This window comes from Neolamprologus brichardi, chromosome 20 (assembly GCF_056152115.1).
Source record: "Neolamprologus brichardi isolate AB-2024 chromosome 20, ASM5615211v1, whole genome shotgun sequence".
In the NCBI taxonomy this organism is placed as follows: Eukaryota; Metazoa; Chordata; class Actinopteri; order Cichliformes; family Cichlidae; genus Neolamprologus; species Neolamprologus brichardi.
The window spans coordinates 13,460,015-13,468,465 of record NC_142123.1 but is presented as its reverse complement, the minus strand read 5'-3'; the positions used below and the strand labels follow the sequence as shown (position 1 = coordinate 13,468,465).

The following is an 8,451-nucleotide window of genomic DNA, read 5'->3' as shown; positions in this document are numbered from 1 at the left end:
ATTCATATGAATATATAGAAGAAATCTGTGCATGGCCCTTGTCTGAATGGTGGCACCACCAACAAATTCACAGTGGAAACAAGGTATTTATGACGGATTCATGGTGAAGTGTTACAAATCTGTTTTCTGCTCGTATTGTGAAACTCTATCATCTTCCCTGTGCAGAGGAGCAGGTACTGTTGCCCCTGGTCTACCAATGGAACTTCCATCTGAGGCCAAAATGTCCTGAACCGACAACAAGGATGGCAGCTGCAGTGTGGAGTACATCCCATATGTGGCTGGCACGTACCACCTCAACATCACATATAGAGAACAACCTATCACAGGTGCTGAATGGTATTTTAGTAGTATTAAGAAATACAATTGTGAGATAAGAGCGTCTTAAGTGTATAGTGTTGAAATGTACTCCATCTGCTGCTGTTAAAAAAGGGGGGGCTTAAATATTTCTTCTAATTTTCCCTCATGTCTTGCCTGAGCCCAAGAAGGCAAATAACCATTACAACCATGATGGGACCTACCTGGTGTGTTATGTGCCAGACATGACTGACAGATACACCATTCTCATTAAGTACGGAGGAGACGAGATCCCTTATTTACCCTACTGAACCAGGCTTCTGTTTAGCAGAGATGCCAGCAAGTGCACTTTCACAGGTACGTACTGGACAAATGGGCTTCTGCAGTCATAGCAGTTATAGAGGTTTTGTTGTTGTTTCTGTTGTTTTCTTTACTTTTTGTGGTTTTTCTACTAATTTGTCAAAGTCAGTTGTACTGCTGACCAGCTTCTCATTTCAGTAGGAATAATTAGTAGAACATATTGTGTAGAATACTGATACAAAATGCACCTAAATTTTCAACATTCACATCTGATTCTTATAAACAATATATGCCCCTTTTTTCCAAATGTTGCTTTCTATTGCTATTAAAGTTCTTGCAACCAGGAGAGATCAAAAGGTGTTTTGTCCTGGTTTTCACTCAGACTGCAGAAATCCATAGTTGCTCTTACAGGATGTAATATATTTCAGAAAATGTTAAACATATTTACAAATGGGTAAATACCTATAAATAAGTCTCTTTAGAACACGAGTAGGTGTTTCTCAGCCAGTATAAGTGGCTGGGTTAGTGATATGAAATGACCTTGCAGACCTCTTGAGCTGTTGTCCAGTTTCATACATACAATGAACTGAGGTATTCTCTTTGGTTAATTACTTGTTTGACAATGGCAACGATTGCAAGTCTTCCTCCCCAACCAAATCTACTAAGGGGACACCGAACTTTTGCTCTCCAGAGATGATTATGTAGGTGTTCTGTAAGGATGACGAGTTTTGAAAAAAGTCATGTGATACAGATCCCCTCTCAGTATACCTGCTGCTCATATCTCATCATTTTTCTGTGCATTGGTATGTGGTATTCCTCACACTGTGCTCCTCAGTTACACCCCCTGCCCAATCCTCACACTGGTTCCTCTCTCATAACTGTGTGTCTCCATTTCCATTTTATATTGCACAAACTAATGGACTGACAGAGTAGGTAGGAAAGCGTGGTGAAATGGCACTTTGGCTAATCTAGATTTCTGTTTATACGTGGAAAATGTAACGGTTATAGACCCTGTGCACGAGAAAATGCTAATTTGTTGTTTTAAGACCGGATGTAGGGTTGTACATTTCCGGTAGCTTTATTTTGCGGTCAATCGCTACTGCGAAGGTGGACTCCAAAATCATGTCCAAAATACGAAAATGGAGAGATTGCATTAAGTTAAAAAGAGCAGGAGGTGGGAACAGTCGCCATTGCTGTGTCATAAAAAATCAAATGTTAAATTTTGACGTTTGAAGCATGTAGATTGATTGGTTGTTTACATCACTCAACACAAGCAAAATTACATTACAAAATCAGAAGACACATCGTCCACATTCAGAAGCACATCTCTATATAGTGACAGTTCTTATGATTTAAAGAGGGAAATGTCCAGTATTCAAACTAAATAGAATAGAATGCCTTTATTGTCACTATACAGTTGTACAATGAGATACAGAGCATCTCCTACTCAGTGTAAACATGCTGGGGCGGGGGGGTACAGTTCTGCAGCACTATATACATATGGGCAGTATTAATATAGGGAAAAATGATATATATATATAAAAAATGTACAAATATACAAGCCGGTTTTAAAAAAAAAAGTAATATGTAAAAAATAGTGTTGTGTATATACAGTTGAGTTATTGCACATAGAATTGGTATCCATAGAGGAAGTGGGAAGAAAGAAATTGTGTGTGTGTGTGTGTGTGTGTGGGGGGGGGGGGGGGGGGTGCTGTGTTATCTGTGCATGTGTGAGTTCAGGGTGGTTATGGCTTTGGGGAAGAAAGTGTTTTTGAGTCTGTGGGTTTTTGTGCTGATGCACCTGTAGCGTTTCCCTGAGGGAAGCAGGCTGAACATGTTGAAACCAGGGTGGGAGCTGTCCTTGATAATGTTTGCTGCTCTGCTGAGGCAGCAGGAGGAATAAATGTCCATCAGGGAGGGGAGAGGGTAGCCGATGATCTTTTGTGCTGTCTTGACCACACTCTGAAGCCTCACTCTATCCGCCTTGGTGCAGCTGCCGTACCATACCGTGATGCAGTAGGTTAGCAGGCTCTCAATGGACGAGCGGTAGAAGGTCAGCAGCAGGTTGGAGTTCAGCTTGTACTTCCTGAGGACTCTCAGGAAGTGCAGCCGCTGTTGGGCCTTCTTGACGACCGCTGAGATGTTGTCTGTCCAGGAGATGTCAGCAGAGATGAGGACACCAAGGAACCGGAAGGTGTGGACCCTCTCCACACACTCCCCGTTGATGTAAAGGGGGGCCAAGTCAGTGCTGTGTCTCCTGAAGTCAACAATGAGCTCTTTGGTTTTCTTAGTGTTCAGTGCCAGGTTGTTTTCTGAACACCATGCTGCCAGCTTCAGGACTTCCTCTCTGTAGTCTGCCTCGTCTCCCTTTGAGATGAGTCCGACTACCGTGGTGTCATCAGCAAACTTGATGATGAGAGTGTTGTTGTGGGTTGAACTGCAGTCGTGGGTGTAGAGAGAATAGTCAAAGCCAGATGTTTCCCAGATGTCTCTATATAATATTTACGAAGGGTATGTTGTGACTTATCTTGACAATTACAGTGGTCCCTCGCTATAACGCGGTTCACCTTAAGCAGCCTCGCTGTTTCGCGAGTTTGCATGCTTGTTTTTTTTTTTAGTGCAGTGTGTTCTGCGTCCTGATCAGCTGTAGACCATTGTCGATCTCCTCCATGCCATCTCTCCTGTACAGTACAGAATCGCTTCATCAATTGCTAGCAGTGTGACTCTGAAGTGCTGTACTGTATGTTTGTAAGTTTTCTCCCCAACAAAAAACAATGTCGGCGAAACGTTTTGCACCGTCATAGGCAGCTGACTGAAAACTGGTTTTGATCTTCGGTTTCATTCTATAATACTGGACTTTTTTTTCTTGAAGTTTGAGAGTGTTTAAACGAGAGAGAAAAGTGGGACAATATCGATGCCTGTCTGAGAAAAGTGTATAAAGTGTGTAGTGAGGGGTTTTACAGCCTTAAAACATATAAAATAATTGTAAAAAAAATAAAGTTGGCTATTTTGCGGATTTCACCTATTGCTGGTTATTTTTAGAACATAACACCCGCGATAAAGGAGAGACCACTATATACAAATACTGAGAAATATTCTCTATTTTGCTCTGAGGCCAGGGGGAAAAGTATTGACAAGTCAATGAACGTCATCTACAGATATCTTTGGTAAATGCTCAAGACATCTTGAGAATTGTAAATCGCCGCTTGTGTCAATTTTTTTTTTTTTTTTTGAAAAAACGACCATAAACAAGGTGCGAATATCACACCGAAAACGAAGCGCCTTACAGGAGTTTCCCCACCGGAAGTTGCATATGCTAAGGTGCACATAGTCTATTGGTAAAAAATATATAAGAGATGGTAATAACACGACTAGATTTTCATTCTTTAACCTGGTCTGATGGTTGTAGAATGTGAAAAGCAGTGTGTTTGTGTCTTTGTAACAAATGAGTTTAAAAATAACAATAAATTAACCCTTTCACACAACTATTCAAAGGTTGTTTTCTTGTATTTGTGTCAGTGTTGCTGGTGTACTTGCACATAAACCACTGAAGGTGGGCTCGGCTGCAAATATTCCACTGGACATAGGAGAGCTTGACCTCAGCCAGCTGACAGCCTCTCTTACAACACCCTCGGTGCGAGAGGAGCCCTGCCTGCTGATGATTCTGCGTAACACTCACATTGGTGAGTGTCCGTCTGATAAGTGAGAAGTTTGCCAAACAATGAGACTCATCAGAATCCAAATACTTTATTATTCCCTGAGTAAAAGACAGAGGGGGGAAAAGCAATAAAAGTTAAAGCATGGAGAAAGAAGCAGGGACAACTGAGACAGGCTGCATGCACACACAAGAATAAGCGTTAACCCTCATCTGTTTTGTCTGTCTGTCTTAGGAATCTCCTTTGTTTCCAAGGAGATTGGTGAGCACCTTGTTAACATCAAGAAGAACGGTCATCATGTTCCCAGCAGCCCAGTTGCTGTTATGATCAAGCAGTCAGGGATTGGTGATGTGAGCCGTGTGAGTGGACCGGGGCTGACCGAGGCCAGGACTTTTCAGCCTGCAGAGTTCATCATTGACACTCATGATGCAGGTATATGCTCAGTGAAAGAATAGATAGGTGAGATCCTTTGGTGTGAACAGAACTATTCTAAGGACGTTCTACGACACTGTGGTGGCGTCTACTGTCAATTATGCTGCGGTCTGAAGTTCTCCAGAGGCCTGGTAATGAACTAATCATTTGATTCAGGTGTGTTGACCCAGGGTGAGATCTAAAACCTGCAGGACACCGGCCCTTGAGGCCTGGAGTTCAACACCCATGGTGAGCTAACATCCATCATGGACAGCCCCTCCCACCCCCTGCATGAGACTGTAGGAGCACTGAGCAGCTCGTTCAGCAGAAGACTTTTACACCCACAGTGTAGGAAGGAGCGCTACCAAAGGTCATTCTTACCAGCAGCTGTCAGACTCTATAATCTAGTTTAACATGGTTATCTTACTCGTCATCTGTTTAATTGACATATCAAATGTTTTTAATTGCTGCTGCTCACTTGCAGCTTGTTTGTACACTGTATATTTCACCAGGATCATTCACCACTTGTGTACATATCTCTGTACACTTTCGTCTTTACATGTGAATTTCAGTTGCTTACTTTGTGTTTTCCTTCTATATTTTATATTCCTCTTGCTATAAGAGCTGTGTAACACCCAAATTTTGGAACTACCAGTACTGGAAGGACTCTCTCTGCAAAAGGTGGCGTTACAGAGGATATTGGCTTGGAGGGACCTCTTCCAGGTGGATGAAAGATGGTGCTCGGCTCTTTATGAAATTGAAGCTGCTCACCAAAGAGCCCAATTGTCACATAGGGAGAGAATTTTCACAGACTGCATCCAGCTGAGGTGGCTAGAACTGATATCGCTGTGTCTGGATGCCCCCTGCATCAGCATGCCTCACCTACTCCAGCTAATCATGGATGACATGCTCCATGTCATCCAGCATTTGTCACGATGAGTTGTGTGGCTGGACCCAGGTGCAGGACTCGGAGCCAAAACATTAACTTAAATGGCCACTTTATTTGCTGTTGCGACAAAACTGGGAATACATAAACAAAACAGAAACTAACTAGACTGAAGATGCATAGCGGGGCTTGACTTAACCTGGAGATAGACGACGAGGAATACACACACAACAAACGTGGAGGACACAACAACTGGCAGGGAAAAACACAGGGCTTAAATACATACTGAGGTTGAAAAATAAAAACCATTAAAATGAAGCATGTACAGCTGTGACAAACAATGTGATTCCTCCAAGAGTCATTCTCATATAAGCTCCCATCTCCACCTTTACAGCAGGAAAAAAAGCTGTTTGTGGACAGCACGGGCAGTTTCCTGCTTTCACAGCAACACAACATATGTGACTTTATTGGCTTTAACAAGGACATTAAATCGGAGCTTTGGCATCTGGGACTGCTTATGCATTTACTTCAGTCGGTGGCATCTGTCACTCTTATTAGCACTCACTTAAATTGCTTATGTAGAATTTGAGAAAAGCTTATCTTGGGTCTTGCCCACGTCCTATCAACTCAAGTTATCTCACCCATAGGTGCTTCATGTCGTTAACTTGACAGAGCTCAAGACTCATCTTAAGACACTACTGCTTCTCTAACTCGAGGGTCATTCTTGACAACTGTACTCTTCCTGTTTGCGATTGTTTTGACTGAGACTGAAAACTCAGTTTTATTCATGAAATTCTAGTTGTCATAAACAGCACGTAGGATTAAATGCAGATCACTCACCGTGACTTGGAATGGACTGTTAGGGATGTCAGACTAGTGTCAGCTGTTTTCCCCATGTGTTTCCTCTCCCCCTAATCACCCTTGTGTGTATTTAGTCTGTGTGTTTCTGTTCATTTTTTGTCAGGTCGTCTGTTGTTCCACGTCATGTTACCATGTCTCCATGTTTCTAGGATTTTCCATGTTTAGGTTTTTTGCAGCGTTCAAGGTTTAGTTCTTTGCCCTGTGTGTTTAGCATTTAATTTTCCCAGTTTAGTTCTATTTAGGTTCTTTCTTGTGTGCATCTGCCTTTTGTACTTTTTTTATCAGCCATATTAAACGGCTCGCGTTTTGTTAATTCAAGTTTTGTTCCACGTTCCATTTTGTCTGCATTTTGGGTCCTCTACATCACTCCATACAGTCTGCCTCTGCCAGACTGTGACATGCTGAGGTCTTCCTGGTCACTGGAGCTTTAATTGGAGCTGGCGGACGTACTGGTCCTGCTACAAGTGGAAGGAAACCACCTCGCTAAAGGAAAAACAAGACAACAATATGAGCATAGGTTTGGTTACAATAAAATAAGTCAGTTGATCAAAATCAGTGTGACACAGACCCTGATGTTTTTGAAAAGAGCCCATCAGTAACATTTAATTCATACATTTTTACTGTGAGGGTTTGTAAAATGTCTGTATGAATATTATTATGAATATTAATTCTACAACAGAAAACGACTCAGCATTTAAACCATCATGTATTAAATGTTTCCGAAGATACTAAAATTTGATAACGAGCAAAGTTATTTATCCTGAAATGTACTCATTGATAGAAACTTTGAAAGGCAGTGCAGAAAACAAAGTTAAGCAACACAGAAAAATGTGGTAGCGATTACTCTTTATAGCCTATTAGTTTTATTTTCAATGCGCTCTGAGGTCATAGCAAATTAGAACAAACATCCTAATGAGTGATTTTGTACATATACGTTATATTTATAGAGTTGCTAATTGTTTTTCATTATTGCAGCCAAACCAGCCTATGAAATAAAACAAATCCTGACTGGGTTCCAATGCTACACATGCAAAATCCCTGCTTCAAACTACATGCTACAAACCACCATGCCAATCAGATTACATCTTCCATGTGAGGGTGAAGAGGTGACCCTTCTGGATAAGATGGTGAAGGTTTGCTGCGTTTTGGTGAACATGTGCCCCAGTGTGGTAGTAAAACCAGGGGAAAATGCTCTTGTTAAATAGTCTTAAAAGTCTTGTGCTGTATATGTAGTGATAAGATTTCAAAAGAGAGTGTAAATTACAGAATGCTAGTAGTGGGTGATATTATTTAAATGCTGTCATGATTTTATGTGAACATTTTATCATTTGCAAACTATACATGACATTGATTCTACATTGTTACTGGTGTGATGTTCTACAAAGTGGTTTTAATTTTTTTTTTTTTTTAAAAAGGCTAACATTTATTTATTTCTTTATTCAACTTTTGAACAATGGTACTTAGTAAGTACATATTCAGTAAATGCAAATTATTTAGATGGCAATGCACTTCAGGCACAAATGTAGACCCCCTAAATACAACATTATGGGTTATTCAGAACAGAACTATGCTTGGAGAAATATTTTCCCATCAGTTGAGACAACTCCTCCACAGTAGCAGGTGGAATTTCTTTGTATTTCTTTTGTTTTTCTTGTACGTTGGCTGTATCCCAATTCAGCCTTAAAGTACGCAGCCTTAACGGTCCACAAGGGCCGCACACACAAAGACTGCTAAGACAGGAAGTGTGAGGCTTGTGAAATGGGACGGTCTAGCCCCCGTCTCGCTGCCCAGGTTGCCTAGCAACCATGATACTAACCACGTTTCATACAGCATTGTTTGACAGAAATGAAGGAGAAAATGTTTTGTTCATTTGTTTGTTTGTTTTTACATGAGTGTAACATTTGACCCATTATGCATACGCTGGACACGAGTGTGATGACAGCAGAACTTTTATTTACAACTGTGGTTTTTGTTTTGCACTGGGACACTCCCGCTCTCTGCTGTCACGTCCGCTCTCCTCCATCTCCGACTGTCACTGTGAAC

The 8,451-nt window shown here is 41.3% G+C and overlaps 1 long non-coding RNA gene across 1 annotated transcript; it reads left to right on the top strand.

Annotated features, from left to right (window-relative positions):
- Positions 1-337: 337 nt before the first annotated feature.
- On the top strand, positions 338-7,149 carry LOC118453851 (uncharacterized). The gene is made up of 3 exons (XR_004843465.2): positions 338-651; positions 4,114-4,277; positions 4,485-7,149. It is a non-coding gene; the product is annotated as an uncharacterized LOC118453851 (long non-coding RNA).
- Positions 7,150-8,451: the final 1,302 nt, after the last annotated feature.